This window comes from Acomys minous (assembly GCF_964271855.1).
Source record: "Acomys minous genome assembly, chromosome: 14".
Classification (NCBI taxonomy): Eukaryota; Metazoa; Chordata; class Mammalia; order Rodentia; family Muridae; genus Acomys; species Acomys minous.
This window is the reverse complement of record NC_140496.1, coordinates 77723467-77749986: the sequence shown is the minus strand read 5'-3', so window position 1 is coordinate 77749986 and position 26520 is coordinate 77723467. Positions and strand designations below refer to the sequence as shown.

At 45.2% G+C, this 26520-nt stretch overlaps 1 long non-coding RNA gene and 1 pseudogene across 2 annotated transcripts in view; one reads left to right on the top strand and one right to left on the bottom strand.

Moving 5' to 3' along the window:
* LOC311583761 overlaps positions 1-26344 on the top strand; it is a 49664-nt gene extending 23320 nt beyond the window's left edge. The window contains exon 3 of the long non-coding RNA XR_014774659.1: positions 22373-26344. This is a non-coding gene — a long non-coding RNA (uncharacterized lncRNA). The remainder of the gene's footprint in view (positions 1-22372) is intronic.
* Positions 2695-4151, bottom strand: LOC311583075 (V-type proton ATPase subunit B, brain isoform-like; annotated as a pseudogene). Its single transcript has one exon. The product of its transcript is annotated as a V-type proton ATPase subunit B, brain isoform-like (transcript).
* Positions 26345-26520: the final 176 nt, after the last annotated feature.

Sequence of the window (26520 nt, the reverse complement as noted above, 5' to 3'; positions counted from 1 at the left end):
AAGCAGCCACAGAAGAGACTGATGTCACCTCTTACCACCAACAAAAGGCTGGAATGTTCAGTTTCAGGAGTGCGTTTGTCTAGAGATGGAGGAGCTAGAGGCTCAAAGGAGATCAAAGCATAGCCTTGGAGTTGGTCCCTGGGGGCCACAGTCTGCAAGCCAGTTCTCCACTTGGCTGGACTGGTTGAGCAAGTTTGGGCTCACCAGTTTTGACAGACTACTTTGAGCTAACAAGGTGCAGGTCATTTTGAAGCAATTTGTGGGGTGCAGTTGATTCTGCTGCAGAGCCACATACAGACTGGGGGACAGAAGGTGTTAACATGTCTGTACTCTGCACTGAAGTCCTCACTGTAGAAAAGAAAAGCAGTTCAAAAGTGTCTGTAAGCAGTTGGAGTCATAGTAAAAGCAAAGCTTGACAAGCTGTCAGCACAAGTGATGTATAAACATTTGTAATAAGGCTGGATTTTTTTTTTTTTTTGGACAGAGAAGAGCAACAAGGGGAAGAAGACCTTGAGGACTCAAAGGATGGTTGGTTTTAGGAAAAACAATGAACCATTTTTACCCCCTTCATCTAGAGGTCTGGACCTATAGATTGGGACAGGGATGTCCTCAGCACAATGAGAAGAGCTTTTAAGTCTATATTTAGAAAGCAAGTGAAGGAAATTTAAATTGTTGAGCCTGTGATTATGATAATATTTTAAAAACCTTTACCAAAAAAAAAAAGTGATGCTTGGTGAATTTCACATCATGCACCCCAATCCCTGTCCCTCCATAGCCACCCTCTGCCCTTGCAACCTTTCCCCCCAGCCCCCTGGAAAACAAAAGAAAACAAATAAAATGAAAGAAAAGAACACAAACAAACAAACAAAAAAAACCAATTTCGCTGTGGAAGCTTCAGTGTCACACTGAATACCCTTTTGTCCAAACAGTTTCACTTGCAAATGTTCACTGCAGTGAGTCATTGATCTGGTTTGAGGTCTCTGGCTTCTGCCAAAATCCCCCCCCCCCCCCCCCCCCCCCCCGTACTGGATCCTCACCAGGACTCCTCTGGGATATCCTGTTGTTTTGCCCTGTGTCATAGAGCTCCCGCAGCTTTGGTTCTGCAGGACCAGCCCTTTCACAGGCTCCAGCAGTCCCGTAGATGAGGTAGATATTCGGGAGATTTAAATCAAAAGTCCTGGAAGGGCCCTGAGTGCTAGCTACGTTGGTCTGCCCGCCGACTCTCCTACGACCACACCATAAGGGCCAGCTCTCTTGCTCTCATGCCCCTTGGGGCTCCCTCACCTTTGTCCCCTCCACCAGGGCCAGCACTACTGTGTGACGTGTGGGGCCTGCTCTCCCAAGTCCTGCAGCCCGAGGTGGCTGTGGGAGAGTTCTTCAGCCAGCCACAGACAACAAGGGCCGCGATCATCTTTCCCATTCCATGCACCACTGTACAGCTAGCCAGGGGAAGGGCCAGCTTTCCGGCACCTATGCCACCAGGCCACCTCTCCCATGCTGTCCAGGCAAGGGGTGGGGCCAGATCTCCCACCTGCCGTAGGCAGCTAGGGGTATGAAGTGAGGTATCTCTCCTGCATCCACACCACCTCAAGTCTGGTGAAGAGCAGGGCCAGCTCTCCCGCCCTAGGGTCCTGCTCACACTTTCTGCCCAGGCCAGGGGTGGGGCAAGCTCTATTTAGCCTTCAGACATCAACATGACTCCAGAGAACAGCCCAGACCAGGGATGTCTTAATGGTATTTGGTGTTAACGTGGGCCTCTGACATCTCTACAGCAGACCCCTGCTCAGTGGCAGCAAGGGCCAGAACACCACCATGGCCTCAGGTGGCAACACGGGCTACTCACATCAGGCTGTTTCTCACCACCCTTGTGTCTCCAGGTCTCACAGCACACAAACACTTCTGCTTCTCTTTCTCTCCCACCTCTCCATCACATGCTTGTTCATCGCCGTGCTGCCACATGCACCCTGTCGGCAAAGACATCTTCTTCTGAAAGGTAGGATGGTCGAATGTTTGTCCAACCCCAAGATTCCTAAGGAAATAAAACCCCTGGCCCAAGTCACCCACAGCACAGAAAAACCAATTCAACATAGAGTTGTCCAGTCTCGGGATTGAACCGTCCCCATAAGAGATTAGCAAATAGGCCAAGGATGGGAAGAAAACACAGCAGGACATGCCGAGACAATTGTGGGTCTCCACTCTGCAGCTACTGCATTCCTGGGCTAGGATGCAGCTCTGAACGTCACAGCGACTCATACAGTGGTTGGTTTTCTCAAAGGAAGAAGGCATTGGCCCACTGGCACTTGCATTTGTTACTGGCTACACTGACAGATGGTTCACTTCACCATTTCCCAAGGACCAACCACAGCAACTGCCTTCATGTCTCCAGTTCCACCTCTCTTCATAGCACACACACTGTTCCGCTTCTCTGCCTCTTCCGTTACCCCACCACCTATTTTCTTTTTCTCCACCCCTCAGCTACTTTAAAGAAAGCACTGAAGGTGAGGTTCCCCGCCCCGCCCCTCCCCCCCAGCAGGGCTCTTTCAATCTGTTAGCAGTTTAAACGCTGCAACTCTGGCACAATAGCTACCTAGCCTTTGTTTTTTGATTACAGGGTAACAGGTAAACTCCCACAAAAGGAATCAGGAAACAGAACCAGTACTTCACAAGAAGGTCACGTCACTCCAGCAGCAGCGACTACTGCTTTGCAGAGTCCTGAGGGTAGAATTCGCTCAGGGTGCTCTGAGGAATTCTCTTTTGTTTTTCTTTTTGGAAGATTCGTTGCAACTGCCAGCCGATGCCCAAAGTCTCATAGACAGTTTGGTTTTCATTGAGACCCCAAATAATGAAGTTTTCCCTCAGACTTCTGCAGACATATCATGTAAAGAAGGTCATGTGAGGTCAGGCCTTCTCCTACCACAGCCTTCATGGCTTGCGTATCCTTACCGACTAGGTCAGCATGATCCTTTCTGGTCACTCCTTCTCTAATAGCCGACTTCATCAACCACGAGAGTGAGGGCGGCACATTAATAGGTGGGTAAATCTGTCTGTTGTGCAGCTGTCTCTCCACATAGATCTGGCCCTCAGTAATCTAGCCAGTCAAGTCACGGATGGGGTGATTGATATCATCATTGGGTGTGGTCAGAATAGGGGTTTGAGGAATAAAGCCATTTCTGCCTTCCACTAGACCAGCACGTTCACAGATCATGGCTAAATTGGTGTACATGTAGTCTGGGAAACCTCGCCGACCAGGAACCTCTACCCAGGCTGCTGAAACCTCTCAAAGTGCTTCAGTGTTCAATTCCATATCTGTCAGGACAGCCAGGACATGGGTCTCATTCTGGTAAGCCAGAAACTCAGCTGCAGTCAGAGCCAGCTGAAGGGGTGATAATTCTCTTGATGGTTGGGCCATTAGCCAAGTTCAAAAGAGGGCTGACATTGTTCATTGTGCTATTTTCTTCAAAGTCAGATTTGAAGAAGCGGGCTGTTTCCATGTTTACCCTCCATAGCAGCAAATACAAAGGCAAAGTTTTCTTCACTGTAGTCCACTACATCTTTGGATTTCTTTACCAAACCAATCTCGTCGTGTGGTAATCCAGCAGCAGAAAAGATGTGGATTTGCTGACCCCTAGCAATACTGTTCATTCCATCAATGGCAGAAATGTCCTTCTGAATCATCTGCTCTGAGTAGATCTGGCACAGAGGGTTGATTGGCTGACCCATGATGTCAAGGAAGTCTTCAGCTAGCACCACAGGACCTTGGTCAATGGGTTTTACTGATCCGTTGAATACCCGACCAAGCTTATCCTCAAACACTGGTGTTTGTAGAGTATCCCCAATAAACTCATGGGGTGTTTTTTTGGCATCTATACCCAATGTCCCTTCAAATACCTAATCACTGCTTTGGAGCTACTAACTTCTAGAACTTGCCCACTTCTTTTCGTGGCATCTGGTAATGTCACGTGGACAATCTCAGCCTATCTGGGAAACTTCATATGATCTAAGATTGCTAGTGGACCATTCACTCCAAAGACAGTCTTGTAGGTAAGATGAGGCTGGAAGAGGGTAGTTTGACTCAGAGCCAGTGCCTGCTCCTGAGCTCTGGCCATCCGCCCACCAGTGGGCACCGGCAGTTTGGGAGCAGGTCCGTTCATGATTCTCCCACATCGCTTACAACACCATCTAGTCTCCTCCTGACTAGTTCCGCAGCAGCACCCTCAGCACCTCTTTAATTAATTAATTAATTAATTAATCAATTAAGACAGGGTTCTCTGTGTAGCCCTGGCTGTCCTGGAACTCACCCTGTAGATCAGATTGGCCTCAAATTCAGAGACCAGCCTGCTTCTGCCTCCCTCAGAGCTGGGATTAAAGGTGTGTGCCACCACTGTGTGGCTTAAGTCTCACTTTCTATCTACCAGCAAGCACTTCCTCAGACCTTTAGAACTTTCTTTCTAACAATTTAAATAATTTCTTCAGACCTTGACAACTTGCATTAACTTTAAACTTTCTCTTTTTCTATTAAGTGGAAACATCCAGTCATTAACCACGAGACATAGAGGGTTAATTACTGAAAGCAGTCATTGAAAAACAAGTTTGTAATTAAATACATACTTAAATAAAGGCCTTTTTTAAACCATTGAAACTTGTTTTGTGAGTTTACCTTTCCCAGTGTGAAGCCTGTCAGCAAGGCAAACCTGTTTGTGAGTTTAAACTGTTGGTTTTAAAGTTTTTAAATTTGTATCATGAGCAAGCAACACGTACATCTTTTATACCCAAAGTTACTACAAAGTGGACTGTTTTAAGGGTGAAAGCTGACTTTCTATCTATGAATGGACTGACCAGGCGGCTGCACCTTTGGGGGAGGAGGTGGCTGAGCTTGGCTTGCTGCTGCTAAACTGTCTGATAAAACTAGGCCCCCATCATCAGTGTCATCACAGAGATCTGGGAAGGATACATTTGAGTAGGAAGTATAGACCAAATGGCCTCTGTACCATTTAAGAATGATAGAGCCTTACCTGCTACCTGAACAGCCAGCCTTTGGTCCTCCATGGTGATCTTGATGGCTTGCTGGGGCCAGAGGTCATCAGTCTTTGGCCACCAGACCCAGAAGATCTGAGAGATATTTCTTTGGAGAAGGGACTTGGGGAGCTGACCTACCTTGCAAAGGCAAGAAGAAGCAGTTGATTTTTCAGCATCTTGCTTGTCCACTGTTTGGGCAGAGTTCTGGCAGCACGCAAGGCGAAGGGCAGTTCTTTGCCCAGTGACTGTTGTGGCCACATCTGAAGCAAGTTCTAGGTGAAGCTCACTGGTCTATCTTTTTTGGAGGATACTTTAGGGCTGCCGTCAGGAGTTGGCATTTCTGTCTCCCGTGGGAAGCCTTTTTCATTAGGCACCTTAAATACTATTTTCAGCAGATCTCTTTTTTTGGGGGTGGGGTGGGGTTGAAGGTCATCATATAATATATTAAGTATACCTGATGTTAAACAAAATTTACCTGTTATAAGTAACTTGTTTTAGCCTTAACCTTGAACATATATATATAAAGCTTGTCCCTGCAAATGAGTTACATTACTAGAAATACAGTTCTGAGCATCAAAGAATTTGATCATTTATAAGGTAGCTATCACCTTGCATTTCTTAATTATCTTTAACAGTTTATGACAAGTTAGTAACTTTTGTAAGATTAGAATTTTGTATTTTCCTTGTGGGTCCCACAATATGAGGAGTAAGGAATACTTCTGACATGGACTCTGCACCGCCCCCCCCAAGCCGTGCCCCCTGCCCCACATTGATCACTTCCCCGTGGTGGGGCAGTCTTGCCAGGCCACAGAGGAAGAGTATACAGGTAGTACAGATAAGACTTGGTAGGTTGAGGTCAGATGTTAGGGGAGGAGGGCTCCCCTTTCTGAGGACAAGGGGAGGGAGGGAGTACAATCAGGATGTAAAGTGAACAAATTAAAATTAAAAAGTAAAAAAAAAAAATCCATGTAACAATCTTTCACCTGCACGACATTTCCTTTAGAAATAATCATTTTTAAAATTGTGCAGTTGCTAAATAAATTCGTATATAGTAATCACATTAAATTTTAACACTATGAGTAATGCAATTTTATCTGTATATTTTGTTAAACTTCATTTGGACCATCTGCATAGACAAGCAGATATAATAGTCACAGAATATAAACGTTTGTATGGTACTGACTTGTATCAAATACACATTGCAACAACTGAGTTCTGCTACAAAAAATATATATATATTTTTATCCCTGTTGAGTTTGAGCTTTAAAATTCCTGAGGGATGCTGGCTTTTGTCTACTTGCCAGAAATCCTTCTATAGGTCAGCTTGAGTTCGTTTCTAGCTGCATGTTCTCTCTGAGACCTAACAGAAAGACTGCAGGAGTCAGATGTGGTGGGCACCATCAAAGAAACGGCGTTTTCTAGACACAGCAGGGCAGTTGCACATATAAACTCAGGGACTGCAATAGCACTCACAAATCCTGTGCAAACGCAAACCAGACAAAACACCAGCACGGGGGAGGGAAGGAGGGCAGAGAATCTTGTTAGCTGAGGAGCTATCGGCATTTTGATAGCGTCTGAGCGAGGGTGTAGTGAGAGGTTTGGTTTCTTAAAACAACCCAGTTATGTTATGTGGATATGTTTTTGTTTTAATCCCAGGTGTGGGATAAGAGGCTGCTTCACAGCCGGTGCTTATGGTTTGCCTTGCGGTCTAGCCAGGGTGTGATTTTTTTTTTTTTTTTTTTTGCCAGCTGCAGATAGGTTAGTTAATTCTGGGGACTTTGAAAAGGGTATATATGTGGGAGAGCCCCAAGTGGGCCTATGGAGGCTGCTGTGTCTCCTGCTTCTCCTGGTCACTGCTGCCGCAGTTTGATGAGAAGTTGGAGAAATCCTGACAACGCAGCTCTGACTTGCCCCAAGGAACCCAATACCCCTAATCAACAGCAAGTCATCTAAAGAGGTCTACACACCCTTTCCCCTCTAACCCCCTTCCCCTCCCACCTAGTGCTGGGGTGTTGGAAGGTATTAGGGTAGAATAAGGGTTGGGAGGGTGGTAGATACAGGAACCCAATAGGTAACTAAACAAATACGCCAACAAAAGGGAGATTTGGCTTTTTTTTTTTTTTTTTAACATTGTGAATCCTGGTAGGTTGACCAAGAGGAGTTGGACAATGTAAACTGTTTTCAAGTGGGGAAGAAAAAAAAAAAGAAAAGAAAAGAAAAGCCTCAAAGCTGGGGGGAGGGGGAAGGGGTAAGAGAGTAGGGATGGAAAAGGGAGATATGGAAGGAGTTGTGGGATGAGGGTCAATGTGATCAAAATATATTGTATGAAATTATTAAATAATTAATAAAAATAAAAATAGGTTGTCTAAACCAGGGATGATGGCACACTCCTTTAATCCAAGCACTTGGGAGGCAGAGGCATGCAGATCCTGTGAGGTCTATCTAGGCCAGCCTGGTCTACAAAGAGAGTTCCATGACAGCTAGGGCTGGCACACAGAGGGAACCTCGTCTTTAAAAACAAAACAAAATGTATCTATTTATAGTTTTGTCATCTATATAGTTGTTCAAGTGTTTCCAGCATGCAGGAAGCACTGTTTCTCGTACTGTCTTATGATATGGATGCTGCAGATTCTGCAGCCACACCTTGGTTTTTGTTTGTTTGTTTGTTTGTTTGTTTGAGACAGGATCTCACTATATCTTCAAGTTTGACTCAGCTTGGAACTCAAGCTGTTTGCCAGTCTGGCCTCAAACTTGCAGTTCTTCTGTTTTAGCCTTCCAAATTCTCAGGTCATGCGCATGAGCCACCATGCTTTGAAAGATCGTCTTTTGTTTGATTCCTAGTTTATTGTCAGAGAACATACGTATACGATTTCAATTATTTTAAATGTGTCAGGATTTCGCTTATCACCATGGATATTTTATTGTATGTTCCATGGGTCCCGCAACTTCCGAATCTGGTGTCTTATACCTGTTCTTAGCTCTTGCCGGTTGATAGTTCTAAATTCTGCTAATCCTTGACCATCTGCCTAATTATTTTACTAAACCAAAAAAAAAAAATAAATAAATAAAATTACATTTATGTGTGCATGTCTGCATGCATGCGTAGGAACCATAGTGCACACGTGGAGGTAACAGGACAGCTTGCGGGAAGACATGTGGCCCTAGGGAATTGAATTCAGGTCATTAGACTGGGTGGCAAGCGTCCTTGTCCACTGAGCCACACTGCCAGCCCTCCATTAATTTGTTGTGGATTGTCGGATGGCTTTTTGTTTTGTTTGCCCATCCTGCAACCCTTTCTGGACTGAAACTTTCTATGTAGACCAGGCTGGCTTAGAACTCATAGAGATCAAACTGATTCTGCTTCCTACGTGTTGGGATTAAAGATGCTGAGACCATCCCTAGGAGAAGGATATTGAAGTATTTCTTGCAGGTGTGTCTTTCTCTCCTTTTACTGCTGTCAGATTTGCTTCATTACTTTTTTGGTAGCGCTTGTGTTTGTGCATGTATTTGTTTTAATGTATTGACGGTAAAGGGAGGGCTTTGATAAAACAGCAGCTTGAACTTTGTCCCATGGGGTGATGAGTAGAAACGACCATGCCAGGTGCTGCAGGTACAAAGGTCAGAGCTTGCCTCGCTGGGTAAATCGCCAGTCACCATAGCCTTCAACCTGGCTATTTTCTGATGGAAACTCTGAAATCTAGACCGACAGTCTCCATCTTCTCCGTCGGTTATGGTCGTGGCTGTCAGAACATGGAATTGGCCCCAGTGTTCTCAGTAATAGCTCTTTGAACACAAGCTCTGAAATGTGAACCGATTTCCTTAACATTTTAAATAAAAAGCTCAAAGATCTAGAACGTACTATCACCGCTTTATGTTGTAGATAGCCTGTCCTCTACGGCCTTCCCTACTTCTACAGAAGGGCACTGTCTCGTTGGGAAGTTCTAATCCTAGAGGCTCCCCTACCTTCCAACCAAGAGGCTTTTCTTTTTAAGCTAGTGGCGTGATCGATGCTTTTTTAACACAACTGCGTGTACAATGTGATAGCCTCCATGACTTTTTTGCTTTCTTACACAAGAGAAAGGGATTAAACCCTGACACTAACTAGTCATAGAAAGCCCTTTCCTTGGGCTCTTGAGTCTACTTTTTAGGAAATGAATTTAAGCTAGCCCGATTATTTATATTGAAGGAAGAAGAAAGTTCTGGTAATAGGAACCAAGGGCTTTGATATCCCTAACTTGAAATGGAAGACTGTGCGGATAAATGTGTTAGCGACCAGCTGAGCCACTAACAATGCACTGGCATTGAAGGAAGGAAAGAAAATCACTTAACCAAGGGTAAGTCTGGATTTGAATTCTCTACTTCACGCCCCCTGTGTCTTCTGACCTCCTAAGACAGAGCTCCGGCTGTCTTTCATTGAGCAGCACAGAAAGTATCACGCGGAGAAGGAACGAGGTACCTTACAGAAAGATTTACAGAGGCAAGGGACCTAGGAACGTCAACTGACCCAGACAAAACGCAGTACCGCAATATCATTGCTTATCAGCCAATGTCCAAATGTTACATTCAACATTTAGGGTGGATATTCATCTTTAAAAATTGCTTTAAACCTCCATATTTGCTGCTCTCAACAAATGATATAGAAAAGTATCTATCATTTCAAAGTATATCTGTGGGTTAGCTTAGGTTATGGAAGTTGGTTAGATGGCGGATCCAAGGCAAGTATGGCTCATTGCCACGTTCTTCTCATAGAAGCAGGCACACAGTACACAGTTAGGGAAGCGGTCTTAAGTCTTAAGTGACCTCCAAGTACATTATTAACTCTGTCTGTGAGGTCCAGTAAAAGCCTTAGTCATCTCAGCGAGGGCCTCAGTGGAGTAGGAGGAACAGTTGCTCAAGTCCTCCTGGCTGGCCATTCTGGCTATCCATGCAGCTCTGCTAGGGGTAGGATGGGAGTGGGTGGGAGGCTGGGATGATGGGGGAGGGGAGAGAGAGGGTGGAGGGGGCCAGGGCAGGGGTGGCTTCCCTGATGTTGACACAGGGTAGGGGGAGGGGTGGGGGGAGAGGACATGGTTGTTCAAAACACAGCTCCCTGAGCGTTAAGCTTCCTAGTGTCAACTCTTACCAAAAAAGCAGATATAGAGAGGGAAGCATTCTCATAGAAAGGCGGATTTATTTATTTTTTAAATTAATTTATTTATATTACATTTTAATTGCTATCCCATCCCTTGTATCCTCCCATTCCTGCCTCCCTCCTGCTTTCATCCTATTCCCCTCCCCTATGACTGTGACTGAGGGGGATCTCCTTCCCCTCTATGTGATCACAGGGTATCAAGTCTCTTCTTGGTAGCCTGCTATCCTTCCTCTGAGTGCCACTGGGCCTCCCCATCAAGGGGACGTGGTCAAATATGGGGCACCTGAATTTGTGGATAAATGGATGGAACTAGAAAGGATCATAAAGAGAGGTGGATTTCATAATGATCCTCAAAGGATTATTTTTAAAGAATTGACTCCTGTAGGAGTGATGTTTTTTGAGATTGCTTTTTTTTCTCCTTCCCATTTGATTCTCCCTCATATTTCAGACCTTAGACTTCTACACCAGATAACCACACACGGCCCTGCTCAGACTCTACTCATAAGAAGCAGGCTAAGACAATCGTCACAGCCATAGTGACTTTGTGTGTGTGTGTGTGTGTGTGTGTGTGTGTGTGTGTGTGTGTACTTTTCTATGTCATGTGTCTAGTTAGGGCTCTGATGCTGTGAAGAGACAGCAAGACCACAGCAACTCTTAGAAAGGAAAACATTTAGTTAGGGCTGCCTTACCGTTCAGAGGTTTAGTCCATTATCATCATGGCGGGAAGCATGGCAGTGTGCTGAAACCACGGTGCTGGCGAGGTAGCTCAGAGTTCTACATCCAGCTCCACAGGCAGCAAGAAGAGAGAGCAACACTGGGCCTAGCTTGGGTTTCTGAAACCCCCAAATCCCACTCCCAGTGACACAGTTTCTCCAACAGGGCCACACCCCCCAAAAGTACTACTCCCTATGAGCCTATGGGGGCCATTTTCATTCAAATCACCACATGATGCTTTATGAACAGCTGAAACTGAAGAACAGGGCTCCCATGGATGCCCAGTTAGGAGCATGGCCTTAGAGTTGATGGTCTTTGAGAGCAGCAGGCCTTCAGAAATCCTTGCTGTTTAGCCCTGGCTGTCATGGACCATCAGGCTTGTGCCCTGTTCCCCCCACCTCCTCCACATCCCCTTCTGTACCAGGAGTTATTGATGTTTCTACTGGCTGATGAGCCTTGAGAACTCTGGAGCCTGAGGCTTATTTCTCTGCTATTCCATCTCAGTTACGTTCTGCTTCAGTGCTTCCCTTGGAGTAGTGCACTCCTACAACTAGCCTGTTCTTCCTCCCTCCCTCCCTCCCTCCCTCCCTCCCTCCCTCCCTCCCTCTCCTTCCCTCCCTCCATTCTTTCCTCCCTCCCTCCCTCTCCCTTCCTCCCTTCCTCCCTCCCTTCTTTCCTCCTTCCCTCTCTTTTCTCTCCTTTTTTCTTATTTCTCCTCCCTTCCTCCCTCCTTCCTCCACTTTACCTTCTTTCCATCTTTTCTTCTGGGAAATTCTCTGTAAGAAAGTTCACAACCCATCTTTTAAGTGACATTCTTTGAGTCAGGCTTCCAAGCAGTCTTAAAACAAGCCTTCAAATGCAATGGAAAGAAAGGGCTGTCAAAAAAAAAATTCACAAGAGGCCTCCATTAAAGAGCTCACAGTTTGGTAAACAATGTCACTGTTACAAAGCAGTTTTAGGCATAGGTATATTTTTAATTGATATAAAACTGTCTATTTTTTGGCAATGAATTTATACATATATCCAATACATAATAATCGAAACAGGACGATCAGCATCTCTTTCCTTTTATTTTTCAAAAGACTCTTGAAAACATTTTCAGATAGGATCTCACTATCTAGCCTTGGCTAGCCTGGAACTCACTATGTAGACCAGGTTGGCCTCAAATTCATAGAAATCCACCTACCTCTGCCTTTGGGGTGCTTGGATAAAAGGGGTATGCTATTTACACCAGTTCTTTATAAAGTCGAGAATTATCGTAAATGTATACTAATTGTCACTCTACAGTGCAGGAGGGCATTACAACTCATTCTGTCAGCCTTCTTGCTATTTCTCTCCTGTCTTCTACATACAGTGTCTGTTTGTGCTTAGTTTTCATGAATCCTCCGCTCTCCTGTCAGCCTGATAATTCCTACAGTGTGGCTGCTCTACAGGGTATTTCAGCTTCCACTTTTGCAGTGATACAAACAGTTCAGTACTTCCCAATAAGATGTGCGAGAGAGGGCTGGGGAGATGGCTCAGTTATTAAGAGCACTGTCTGAGCTGGGAGTGATGGCTCACTCCTGTGATCACAGCACTTGAGGAGGCAGAGGCAGGCAGATCTCTTGTGAGTTCGAGGCCAGCTTGGTCTACAAAGTGAGTCCAAGGACGGCCAAGGCTATGCAGAGAAACCTGTCTCAGAAAACCAGTAAATAAATAAATATAAATAAATAAATTTTTTTAAAAAAAATCACTGTCTATTCTTCCAGAGGTCCTGAGTTCAATTCCCAGCAACCATATTGTGGCTCAAAACCACCTATACTAAGATCTGGTGCCCTCTGCTGGCATGCAGGTGTACATGCAGATAGAGACTCATACATAAATAAATCTTTAAAAAAAGATTATATGAAAAATTTTTTTGAGAGAGAAGTTGGGAGGGCGCATCATAAAATGAATTTGTATTCCTGTGGCAGTTTTGCCACTGTGTTCCCATGACCTTATTAAGCTAAGTCATGTCATCAGCTGCCAATCATTTCCTAAACAACCTATCCTGGGACAGCTTAGCAGCCCCAAGGTATTTTATTTGGGGTCCTTATTTTGAACCTAAATGATTCAGGAAATACATAAAGTGATTATGAGTATATGGTAGCGTTTCTGTTGTCATGGCAACACTGTAACTGTATAGTGTAGTGACAGCAAGTTCCTTTATACTCTTCTGCAGTTATAGCCACTCTCCATCTTCAGAGTGTCTCATGATCCGACACGGAAATGCTGTGCCTGCTCGGCAATAACTTCCACAGTGTATCTCCCAGCTTTGCTGAGAGTATAAAATGATCAGTCATTAGTCTTCTTCGTGTAGTTACTTGAGAGTTCTACCCTTAGTAGCTAAAAACCAGGAACGCAGTGAATGCCTCTAATTGGCTGAAGTGGGTTTCTCACTGGCTGAGTAGCTAGCCCTACACTGAAGAGTCCTGAGTTGAAAAAGAAAAGGCAAACAAACAGGCATTATGGTCTTTATTTTAAAATTTTGCTGCTTGTCTATGAGTTAGAGACCAGCCTGGCCTACAGAGTGAGTTTCAGGACAGCCAAGGCTACACAGGGAAAGCCTGTCTCAAAAGCAAAGCAAAGCAAAGCAAAGCAAAGCAAAGCAAAGCAAAGCAAAGCAAAGCAAAGCAAAACGAAGTGCTGCTTGTTATACATCTATATACATAGATACCAAATGAAAAAGGCGTTTCTAAGTTCAGTGCCAGTAGCTCTTGCTTTTGAGTTGTATGTCACTCTGGACGTCATATTTTCACATACTGGTTGAATACTTTGTGCCAGACTTCCAGAATCTGAGATTAAAAAAAAAAAAAGACAATGATCTTGTTTTCATGGACCCCCAAGCCCGGTAGGCTCCCACTGCTGTCACTGGCGTTTGATTTGCATAGGCAGATTCACAACTGTTCTTGTCCTTCCCTACTCAGAGCTCAGAGGATCACGCTAGGAGGAGGGGATGATGAAAGCCCAGGCTGGGGTTACCTGGTCCTGATCCATGATTCAGGGACACACACAGGGAGAGAACAGGGACCATCTGTAACTCGTGTCACCTAAGAAGAAATGACACGTCTCTTTAGACAACCAGCTCTTTCAGGCACTGGACGTTCCATTTGATTTAAAAGTAAAGTGCACAGGATAGGTTTTGGGCAGGGAATGTAGCCATCCTATCTCTGGGGCTGTTTCCTGCCAAGCAGCCTGTAGGAAGTGCTTGGGTAGCTGCTTGCCTGGTTGTTTTGAAGTAGGTGTTTTGCTTGGCACATGACCTCCCATGTGGGAAAGGCTGGTCCTACCAGCTCTTACGTAATCGCCCTGCTCCAATGAGTTTCGTTCCTACCCTCTCACATCAAGGTTCTTAGGCCTCACCGTCCATTTAAATCTTTCGTGCCTCCCAAAACGCAGAGGGAGGGTCATGGCCTCACACCCCGGTTCAACCTGTAGAGATTTCCACATTCTTACAGCATGGTGAATTTAGTTTTTTCAAAACTCATTTTAAAATACAGGGATAGCAGGACGACGGTGGCACACGCCTTTAGTCCCAGCACTGGCGGGGGGGGGGGGGGGGGGGGGGGGGGGCGGGAGGCAGAAGCAGACAAATCTCAGAGCTCAAGACCAGCCTGGTCTACAGAGTGAATTCCAGGACAGCCAGGGCTACAGAGAGAAACTCTGCCTTGAAAAATAATAATATAGGCATAGCAGAATTATAAAGTCTATAATAGTACAAGATTGGTGCTTTAATCTATCTTAGTTTTAACTTTTTCATCTGAAAATGGGAATAATCGTAACTTCGTAGGTTCTTTAAAAATATTTTTTTTCCCCCAATGTATATGGGTATTTTGCTTGCAGTTGTGTGCCTGGTGCCTATGGAGGCTGGAAAAGGGATTCAGATTTCTTGGGACTGGAGTTACTGTAAGCTGCCGTGAGGGTCCTGGGAATTGAACCCTACTCCTCTGCAAGTGAAGTCAGTTCTCCTAACGGCCTAGCACTCTCACCAGCCCCTTAACCAGTTAGCGCCTCTCCAGGTGATTGGAATGGCCCGAGTGCCTACTAATGAATAAACAAAGGTTGTACGTATATGACCCATTGACGGGTGCCCATTGTTGAAATGCTGGTGCTTGCAAGGCAGGCGCTCTACAACTGACTCACACTCATAGCCCCACCGTCTTGAAAAAAAAAGGGGGGGGGGAACTCCCTCATACAAAGGAATGAAATTCTGAGTCACGCTACTGTATAGATGAACCTTAAACACATGATAAATGAAATAGGCCAGACACGAAGAGAACCCATACGCTATGATCTCTCTTAGGCGTCTGGAGCAGTCAAAGCATAGAGACAGAGAGCACAGCAGCGTAGTCACAGCAGAACTTAGGAAAGGGAACACTGGGCCTCACTGTCGAATGAATTGAAGGATTCAGATTAAACGTCTTGGTCAGGGGTGGTGGCACAGGCCTGCAATCCCAGCCGAGGCAGCCCTTCTGTAATTTGAGGTCATCGGAGACTACTGAGTGAATCCTAGGCCATGGCAAGAACTTATCTCAACCTAAACTAAACTAAATCAAGCTACTTTTATAGAGGAACAGTGGTCAGGGTTGCCCAATGTGAATGTCTATCTAAATTTGCTAAGGTTCATGTTATATATATATATATATATATTTCTACCTAATGAAAAATATTTTTAAAGTGCGTGGAGCTCAGTCTGATGCACAGACCGAGTTATTTGTTATGTTTCTTGTGCGATTGCCTAATTCTGTCCTTTCACAAGTGCATTTTTTGTTCAGCACTCAGTGTGATGTCATATGTCCAGCTTCAAGGCAAGGGCCATATCATAACTCGGCTTGTCCCGCATTGACCTGAGTGTGTACCATGCAGTTAGCCGGACTCTGTAAATCATTGACTGCTAAGTGTGGATTCCAAATAACCTGTTTTATAATAATGTGTCCCGTGTTTGCAAAGCAGCGGAGCAGGTTCCTGTGTTTTCTCTGTGGGAGCTTTCTAGGATGGTGGTTGGAGAGCAAGTGTCAACTACCAGGCCTCCTGTGTCTTTGGGGGAGTCACTCTGTCTGTCCATCTTCTATCCACTCCAGTTTCTACAATAAATATAATGAAGTAATGTATGCGGAGAACATGGCCTGCAGGACTCAGAAAATTGTAGTTAATACGGACATAAGTCATATAAGCTAAGCAACATTGCTAGCATAAATTCATTGCTTTGAAAGCCTGGCAATTTGCTTAAAGCAGATGCCAACCCCATGTTCCAGTGGATTTTTCTGCAGCAAAGGACCATGTCTTGGGCTGGGGAGATGACTGCCTGCTAAAGTGCTTGCTGGGCAAACAGAGGGGCCTGAGTTTAGAACTTCCACGACCCACCCATATAAAACAAAGCTCAGCGTTGCAATGCGAACCTGCGATCTTAGAGCTGAGGACGCAGATACGGGAGGATCGCTAGGGCTTACTGGACAGCCAGTGTAGATGAGTCAGCAAGCTTCCGGTTAATGAGAGACCTTGTTTCAAAACAGGGTGAGAATGGCTGAGGAAAACATTTGATACTGATCTCTACATGCAGGTACATATATGTGCATATGCACACCACTCCATATGCATAGGCACACACACATACACCCCATACGCATAGACACACACATACACACCACACACATAAATACACACACATACACATAAACACACACCCATGCACACACAGACACATATCCATATACACCCACACCCATAACACACACACACATGTAGATATACATACACACACACACACACACCCACTCATACACATATCCATACACACAAATAGACCCATACACACACACACACACACACACACACATACACACGCATATACAGACACACATACTTATACACACACACACACACACATACACACCCATATACACAGACACACACACACCCATACACAAACACACACAGACAGACAAACACCCACACACAGGTATACACACACACACACACACACACACACACACACACACGCACACACACACACGAGAAGGACAATGCCTTGAGAACCATAAGGGAGGTTCCTAGGCCCTCCCTCATGCACTCTCAGATGCACCAGTAAGATGCTGAGTGCTCTAGCAGAGTAATAAGAGGCTTCCTCAGGTCAGGGGAGTTCTCACTCAACCACATTCAGATATAAACGGCCGCCCAGAGTCTTCAGGGGCAGCTGGGCTCAGTAAAATCAGACCGAGATGCCAATATGTTCGGAGAAGAGTGGAAGAACTCCTGGCCTCACAAAGGAAGGGAACTGCTAAAGACCAGGCGCATTACACAGAGGCTGGGCTTGTTTTAAAAACTGGTGGTGGGGCTGCGGGTGTACCATGGTTGTGTTTGCCTGGCACGCATGAAACCCTGAGTATGTGAGGTTACGAGGCACGCACCCAACGCTCAGGAGGTAGAGGCAAGGGGATCAGAAACTCAGGCTCTTCCTTAGCTACAAAGTGAGTTTCAGCCAGTCTGAGATACAGAAGAGCCTGTGCCAAAAATCAAAGTGAAAATGGCTGCTGTAGGTGGCTCTGACGCTGGTCACAACAGAAGGCAGACGAACTGGCTATAGACATAAAGTAACGAGAGGCCAGTTTTTCCTGTAGCAGAAACCAGAAATTAAACCTTCTTACCTTCTACCTCCTCAGAGGCTTTTTTTTTCCAGAATAGAGCAATGGGCATCCTGTTGGCCTCGGGGAAGGCCACGTGACCATATTTCCAAGCGAATGTGAATGGCACGATAGACTTTCTTCGCACTGACATTCCAGAAGTCTAAACAATGGTCTTGAGAAAATAAAATACCATCATGTACTAGAGTTAGACCTTTGATGTCCCGACACCTGATGGGGTGAGGAAATACTTGAGAAGGGAAGAACAAACATAAGCAGAGAAGCCTTGGCAAGGAGCAGCCCTTGACAGAGGCTGGTGGTACGTGGCTCCGTGGGTAAGGTGCTCGCTGCCAAGCCTGATGACCTTAGTTCTGTCCTGGGACCCAAATGGTGACAGAAGGAGAACCAACTCCCTCAAATTGTCCTCTGACCTCCATATGGGCAACATGGCACACGTATGAGGGCGAGTGCACACACGCATATGTATGCACGCTTGTGCGGGTGTACGTGCACAAACACAGGACACAAATAAATAAAGCGATAAGAATGTTTAAAGAAAGACAGAGGACCACCAACCGTCCACAGGCTGTTGTGCACCTGATGGGCAGCCACTGCCACCCTGACCCTGACACTTATTGTCATTTCTTGGGGTGTCTTGTCCCTGGTGGCACATGAGTACCCCATGTTTATCAGCCAGTGTTTCAGAGATAGATGAATTCTATTTTCTCATCCATAGCAGATAGGTCAAGAAGGAACTTCAGAATTCAAAGCCCTTGTGTATAACATGACTCCTCCATCAATTGCCACCTGGAAGTTGGAAATGCCACCTTAATAGGACTTCAGGGAATGCTTATCTGTCACTGTAAGGACTTGCCGTGGGTTTGCAAGTATGAGAGAGAAATGCATATGCTTGTGCTTATATAATAGGACGTCAAATAGAACACCAATTCGTGATCTCTATATTGAAAAACATGCTTGGGAAAAGTATAGTGGAAGGATATTTACCACTTTCTCCCAGGGCTTTATTATCTCTTTATATTTAAATACACCTTCCTGTGGTTTATAAAAATTTTAAAAGTTAATTACTTTTATAATGTTGATCTGTCTGGGTTTTTTTGTGCTGTATAGACATTTAATTTTTAAAGAGGGTCTTATGTGGTCCAGGCTTGACTTGGGGCATCCACCTCACAAGTGCTGGAATTATATGTGTGCACCACCATCCACTTGTATAGGTTTTGTTTTGAGACAAGGTCTCCATATGTAGCTTTGGCTGGCCAGGGACTCACTATAGACTAGGCTGGTCTTGAACTCACAGAGATCTGCCTCTGTCTCTGAGTGCTGAGATTAAAGGTGAGTGCCATCATGCCTGGCTTTCACACAATTTTAAAGGGTACAAATCTCAGAGCTTCAGGAGCACCTTCTGTGTAGGAAGATGAGCATCCAAAGGTTCATTGGCAATGGCAATCCGTTACTTTAAAAGTGTTCTTGAAGGTCAAGGTGAGCAACAGTCTTCCTTTATTACATCAAATTAGGCTATCCTAGTTTATATTTAAAATTTATAGCAAAAGCAATGTCATGGTTTTATAAATATACTTTCTTTTGTTTTCTTTTTCTTTTTCTTTTTCAAGACATGATTTCTCTGTATAGCCTTGGCTATCCTGGAACTCCACTGTAGACCAGGCTGACCTTGAACTCATAGAAACACATCTGCCTCTGCCTCCTGAGCACTGGGACCAAAGGTGTGTACATCTGTGCCACCACCACCACCTGACTACTCTCTCTCTCTCCCTCTCTCCCTCTTTCTTTCTTTCCATCTGTTTTATTTTTTTGAGGCAGGGTTTCTATGTGAAGTCTTGGCTGTCTTAGACTTGCAGGCCTTGAACTCACAGAGCTCAGCTTGCCTCTGCCTTACTGAGTGCCGGGGCTACAGGCAGACGCCACCGAGCTTGGCTTACACTTTCTTTCTTAAACATAAAGATTGCTACTAAAAAAATTTAGTCTTTATTCTTGTCTACTATGTATTGTTAGCTCTAACAAGACTATTGATTCAAGTCAGCACATATCCACCACACACTATTTACAGAGTAGCTTGAAATAATGTAAAGCTGAACTTTAATCTAGTAGAAAAGGTGCTATAAGTATTAAAAAACACATCAGAAATCATTGTATAGTTATATTGAAAAGGCTGTAAAATACTCATATAAGTTTTTCATACATTCTGAATTTTGAGGGGTTAATATTTTATTCATAATAAATTATTTATTTAATAATTAATTATTTTATTTATAAAATATTTATTTATTATAAAATTAATTATTTTATAAATAATAAAAATTGGCAATTTGATGACTAAAGAAGTTCACTGGGCCAGTTGAGATGTTCAGTGTGTCACGTTACTTTGGTTCTATTTATTTTCAGTTTTGGCTCACACTACAGTGGTTTGGGGAGCTTTGGTAAGATGCTTAACTGGCTCCTTAGTTTGCTTTTTCCTTTCAGTAGATATGGCGAATCAGTTGTCATTACTTCTATATTTGTAAATATCTTTTAATGTGGAAATTATCCTGCTAATATGCCTGAATCTCCATTTCACATTTTAAGGGCAGCTCCCCCTCCTCCACTTCCTTTTCTTCCTCTTCCCCCCCCCCCCCACCTATATGTCCTTCTAGCCCGGTTTCAGTCTACCCAAAGCTAACCTCAGCCTCTTGGCCCAGCCTCTCAAAGTCAGGGCTTACTGATGTAAGCCACCATGCCTGGCTGACTCCACAGGGCTCTTTTGCAATGACAGGTTAGGATAGCCCAGGGGCAGCAGAAGGTGTTCTGCCTCTACCACTTGACTTGCTGACATCTTGGATAGATTACTTTCACTGAATAGTTTGATGTGATTCTTGTAGCTCCGATACCCTGCTATTTATTAGGTGACGGCTTCACCGACTGTCTTAGTGAGGGTTTCTATTACCTCGATGAAACACCAAGACCAAAATGCGTTCGGGAGGGAAGGACTTACTTGGTTTATTCTTCTAGATCATAGCCCATCATTGGAGAAAGTCAGGACAGGAACTCAAGGATGACGGGAACCAGGAGGCAGGAGCTGGCACAGAGGCCATGGAGGAGTGATGCTTACTGGCCTGCTTCCTCTGGCTTGCTCAGCCTGCTTTATCTATAGAACCCAGGATCATCAGCCTAGGGATGGCCCCACCCACCATGGGCTGGGCCCTCCCCCATTGACCACTAATTGAGAAAACGCCTTACAGCTGGATCTCATGGAGGCCATTTCCTTACTGAGGCTCTTTCCTCTCTGATAACTCCAGTTTGTGTCAACTTGACACACAAAGCCAGGCAGTAAACTGACACTTTTTAAAATAAATAAATAAATAAATAACAAACTAACTTTACATATCATTGAAGATTCGCCTCCCTTTTCTCCTCCCAGTGCCTTCCCACCCCATTCCCCCAATTTACTCCTCCCGTTTCCCTTTAGAAAAGGGCAGGCCTCCCATGCCTATCAACCAGCCTTGGCATACCAAGTTGCAGTAAGACTAGGCACCTGCCCTAGTCTTGAGGCTGGACAAGGCAATGCAGTAAAGGCAGGCAACAGAGTCAGAGACCGCCCTTCCTTCTGCTGTTAGGAGTCCCACTTGAAGACGAAGCTACACACTTATAACATGCCAATGGCACAGGTCAGTCCCATGCAGACTCTCTGGTTGGTGGTTCAGTCTCTGTGAACTCCTATGAGCCCAGGTTAGATGATTCTGTGGGCTTCCTTCCTCCCTTCCTCCCTCCCTTCCTTCCTTCCTTTCTCCCCCTCCCCCTTCCTTCCTTCCTTTTAGTTTTTCAAGACAGGGTTTCTCTGTGTTATCTTGCCTATTCTGGACTGGTTTTGTAGACCAGGCTGGCCTTGAACTCACAGTAATCCACCTGCCTCTGCCTCCCAAGTGCTGGGATTACAGGCGTGTGCCACCATGCCTGGCTCTGTGGGTTTTCTTGTGGATGCTTTTTTTTAAGACACCAGAAGGGAGGCATTTCTGTTTCTGGAAGTTCCTGCAGCACCTTGTCCCATCCCCCACAGCTTCCGGCCACTCCTCATTTGTCTCTTCTCTCCCACTCCCACTGTTTCTCTTTCTCACCCCGACTCCTCTATCGTGGAAATCAATTTCACATCTTGAGCCCTTTTCACAAACTCAGGTATGGGTTTGCTTCACAAAATCAAACCAGCAGAAGAAATTGAAACCTAGATTCTGCACATGAGAGAAAAATACCTTTTTATCAGAGAACAATAGTCGTATATAGAAACAGACACTGTACTTCATGTTTTTAAGGGAAAAAAAATACAACAACTTTTACTCTTTGTCACTGAAAGTTATCAAGTGTAGTGTTTATGCAATATTTATTTAGTCTGTATTTATATAAGTGCATTATCAAAACTTATTTGTAAGCTATTGTTCTAGATAGCCTCAAAATTTTTCTACAGAGAGGCTGGGCAGTGGTGGTGCATGCCTTTAATCCCAGCACTTGGGAGGCAGAGGCAGGTGGACCTCTGTGAGTTCGAGGCCAACCTGGAACCTACAAGAGTTCCAGGACAGCCAAGGTGACACAGAGAAGTCCTGTCTCGAAAAACCAAAAAGAAATTTTTTTCTACAGAAATTCTCATTTTAAAATAGTTTTATGGGGGAAACTAATTACTAGTTGATCCCTTGCTCAGTGAGAACTCGCAGAGCTGGTTTCCTTTTTTATTTGTTTGGTTTATTTGTGTGTTTGTTTTACAAAACTTCTACCAAATATTGATGAGTGGTGGAAAATGAGTTTCCCTTTTACAGTTATTTCTGGTTGTATTTCCTCATTTGCTAACCTGGTTTTCCATTTGTGTCTGTTTCAGGGTTCAGTGACCTCGTCCACCTGAAGTTCATACAACGTGTGTGCTCCACCACTGGCTTCCAGTGCCTCCTACACGTGCCCGTGTAGGAACATGCTTCCATAGTGATAGGCGTGTTCTCTCAGCGATCGTCAGCTGCCTATTACACATGGGCAGAGGCCAAACCCAGCCTAGCATTACCATCCCTTTCCCTTTTGATTCAGCCATATTTCAGCCTTCAGTCAGTTATTCTGGCAAACATCCATGACGTGTTCTGCATGTCACGTGCTATGCTGTGTTGGCATGACACGGTTGATGGCCGACACAGGCCCTGTTCTGGACTCACATAGTGTGTAACATGCTTGTTGGCCTTCTGGTGTCCATGGCCACAGATCACTCACTCACACTCTCTATGTACTATACGGCATCCCTTCCCATCCCTCCTTCCCTCCTCTCTCACCTTTCCCCTCCCTCCTTTCATTCTCATCACTTTTCTCCCCCTTTCCCTCTTTCCTCCCTCCTTCACCTTCTCCCCCTCCCTCTTTCCTCCCCCTCTTACCTTCCTTCTCATTACCTTTTTCTTCTTCCCCCCTCTCCCTTTTCCTTTATTTTCTCCCCTCGCTCCATCCCTCCTCCCATCCTTCCTCTCTCTTTGTCTTCTTCCCTCTCCTCATTTTCTCTTTCTCTTTTTAAAAAGAGAACTGAATTAATTTTGCTTTTCCACCATTCCCTTGAAACTAACCATTACATTTCAGTGATTTGGGACTTGGGGGTGAAGGAAGGTAGCTTTCAGACGCACCGGAGCTGAGACCCTGTTTTGTAGAAGAGGTCCAGGCAGACCAGTCTTGCTGGGGCCACTGGAGGGACATGGTAGCTATGCCTGGAGGCAGGCAATGCTTACCTTCAGTCACTTATTACAAGAGTAGACCTGGGAGGCAATGGCCTCTGGGGCTTCTAGCTTGCTCTGCTCACTCAAGTGTCACCCACAGTGGCCACTGAGGTGGCAAAACCCTCAGTTCTCTGGAATCACCCTGGGCCAAGTCCTTTCCACCACACACACAGCCCTCTCTGCCTCCTGGTCAGCCCCTCATCTGCTTCCCCCCCCCCCCCCCCCCCCCGCCACTGCCACTTCCCTGTGAACTCTTCTTGAAGATAAAATATGTCAAAGGCGCATCCAATATGTCAAAGGCGAGCCCAAAGCTTTCTTCTGGCTTCATCTAGTCACCATTCACCCGCTAAAGATCAGCTCTCTCCCATGTCCAAGCAAGCCACCCCTATCTGAAAGGGTTTCGGTGGTGACAACAGCAGCACATGCTCATCGCTGACCTCCTGAGAGCTAATGACAGAACAAGGAAGTTGGCTAGAGCAGACCAGGTGGGGGTGTGCAGAATAATGCTGGCTTTCTACCCCGGACGACTCTCATAGTACCTGGTAAGGGATCGGACTCAAAGACTGTTGGTTTCTGTACTCAAAGAGAGCAAATTGCGTCCCTTTTCTACAACAATGTCCTGTACGTTACAGAATGTACCTGGACGCAACTCTGGGCCCAGCATTCACACTGTAGAAAGCAGAGTTCACCATGCCTTCTGGGATGGCTATAATTGGGTGGAACTTACTTATAAACTCAAATCCTTTGCAGCCATGTTCCCCTAAAGTCTCCCTCCCTGCCCAGTTGCTTCTACTCTGAGCAGCACAGACTTCTTCACTGGCATGCTTTCTTTTCTCCACAGTCATCTATAAATTCTTCAAAAGGCCAGACCTATATCTTGCTTCCTTTAAAAGGTTCCCGGAGTCCCCCGGCTCGGATTAATTTATTTATAGCCCAGAAGCTCTCTGTACTTCCGTCATAATTTTATCACCGCAGAGAGGGAACATGGACTTTGAAGTTACAAAGCACCAAGTTCAAAGCCTGTTTTTTTTTTTAAAACCATTTACCAACCATCTAAACAGAAGACAGTCTTTGTTCCCAGAGAGTACTATCCGTTCCTTGTGGCTATTGGATGAATTAAATCTACAGAAAGGGAAATCTCATGATTCATAGAAATGGCTGGTTACTCTTGCTCTGTAGAACCATTCAGTGGCAATTTGGCGAAGTAGAGCTAGACTTTCCCTGTGACGCTGCTGCGCTACCTGTTTGGACGGGGATAGCAAGAAGGGAGGAGAGAGGAGCGAAGAGGAGAATAAGAACAGAATACAGTGACGTTTAAAGTGTCACCGTGAAACCCATCCTTTGTGTGCTGACAACAACAATAGTAGCAAGCTTTAGAAAAAGGCATCATCAGGGCAGAGGCTATACTGCATGATACACTACAAGACTTTTTTGTTTGTCTGTTTGTTTTATTTTACTTGGGACGGGGGTGGGGGGAGAGGGATTTTGGTGCACGGCATGTAAATCATAGACATTCGATAAAAAGGAAAAAGAAAAAAAAAAGGCATCATAGGGGAAAGGAGTAAGTTAAAACAGGGGAGGAAAAATCGGTCGCTAATGTGATCACTACTGTGACTATCTAGTCCTCATTTCTGAAGAGACCTTCTGAGGGGGTCACCTTGCGAGCGGAATCTCAGCGACTGCTCCTCTGAGAGAGGAAAGAGGGAGACAGTATCATCTCACTTCTAAGTGTATTAAGATGAACCCAGCCCTGCGGCTATTAGCTACCTTCATTTCCACTTTGTTCTTGGGGGCAGGTGGCCTCCTATTGGTATCTGACACCTGATCATTAAAAGAGTCTCCAGTGCTGGGAGAAAGGATGGTGAGATGTGAGTAAAGCAGCTTTTTCCCCTCCCCCTACCCCCCCACCCCCACCCCGAGAGCCATTTGAAGCCCGTCCAGATCTGGTTGCTGCAGTGATGACCAGCTGTGCTGCTGTGCTGGACAGATTTATGTCAACTTGACACATCTGGGAAGATGAGTCATCTTGGAAGAACTCTTATCCCAGGAAATGCTTCCGTAGGACTGGCCTGCGGGCAAGCCACACGTACGAAATATCGTAAGAAATCCCACCACTTTCACTTCTTCAGCTTTTACGGCCATGGCTGATCTCACCCACAGTTGTTCAGTTAATTTATCTCTCTTAGTCATCCTAGGTTTCACTCCTATGTGCTTCCAGTACATCCCCAAGTTTGTCTGCTGTCTGTTCACCAGCTCTAATTGGTGTGATGTCATCGATTTGAGATATATATTCTGCAGAATGTTAAGATCATGAAAGTCCCTGCAGAGTCTAAGAGAATGGGTGTTCCTAAAGCCCCAGTATAAAATGGTAAATATGGACCATGGTCCTTTCCGTGGAAGAGTGAGCTGCTGTGATTCTCCTTACTGATGGAGGGTGAGGAGGAACAAACTTGCCAGATCAATAACAGCATACCTGGTAGAAAGGACATCTTGCTTTCTTTCTGAGAGATACCAAATCTGAAAGAGCAGACATGACACAAACCACCATTAATTTTCCTCTCATAACCAGCCTTGGTCCACAATTTTGAGTTTTTATAGAGTCTACATCAGTGATTGCTTGAGAATATAACAGATAGCAATGCTCCCAGACGCTGTGCACCTGCACGTGTGCACATACACGTGGAAGACCGAGGCCAGTTTCTGGTGTCTTCCTCAGTCACCCTCTGCCTTATCTTTTGGGACGAGAGCTCTCACTAAACCTGGAGTTCACCCAACTCACCCAAGCTGGCTGGCAGGCAAGCTCGAGGGATACACTTATCTCTGCCTCCCCAGAGCTGGAGTTACAGATTCATGCCACTGTGCCTAGGTTTTCATGTGGGTGCCACGGCTCTGAGCTAGTGTCTTCAAACTTGAACAGCAAAGACTTCACTAAAGAGTGTGATGGTGTTGCTAACGTCTGCAGGCCTTCCCAGTACACAGCGTTCCTTTGGTATATTGACATCACATAATGGCCCTTCCTCCAGGGGCTGGAGAAGATGCTCTGCTAACTATTAGTCATATTCTAATTATATAGTCATAAACTAGAGACATAACGAAGGACAGTTGTAACAGATTTGCCAAACGCACTGTTGGGAGCTTGTCCTACAACTTCATTTGTCACTTGGCTTCTTTGCGCCCTCTAAGCAGATGACAGTGGAAGTATTTCAGGTTTCTTATCTCAGTATCAACACAGAGCCATGAAGGTTATAGGTATATACGTGTGTGTGTGTGTGTGTGTGTGTGT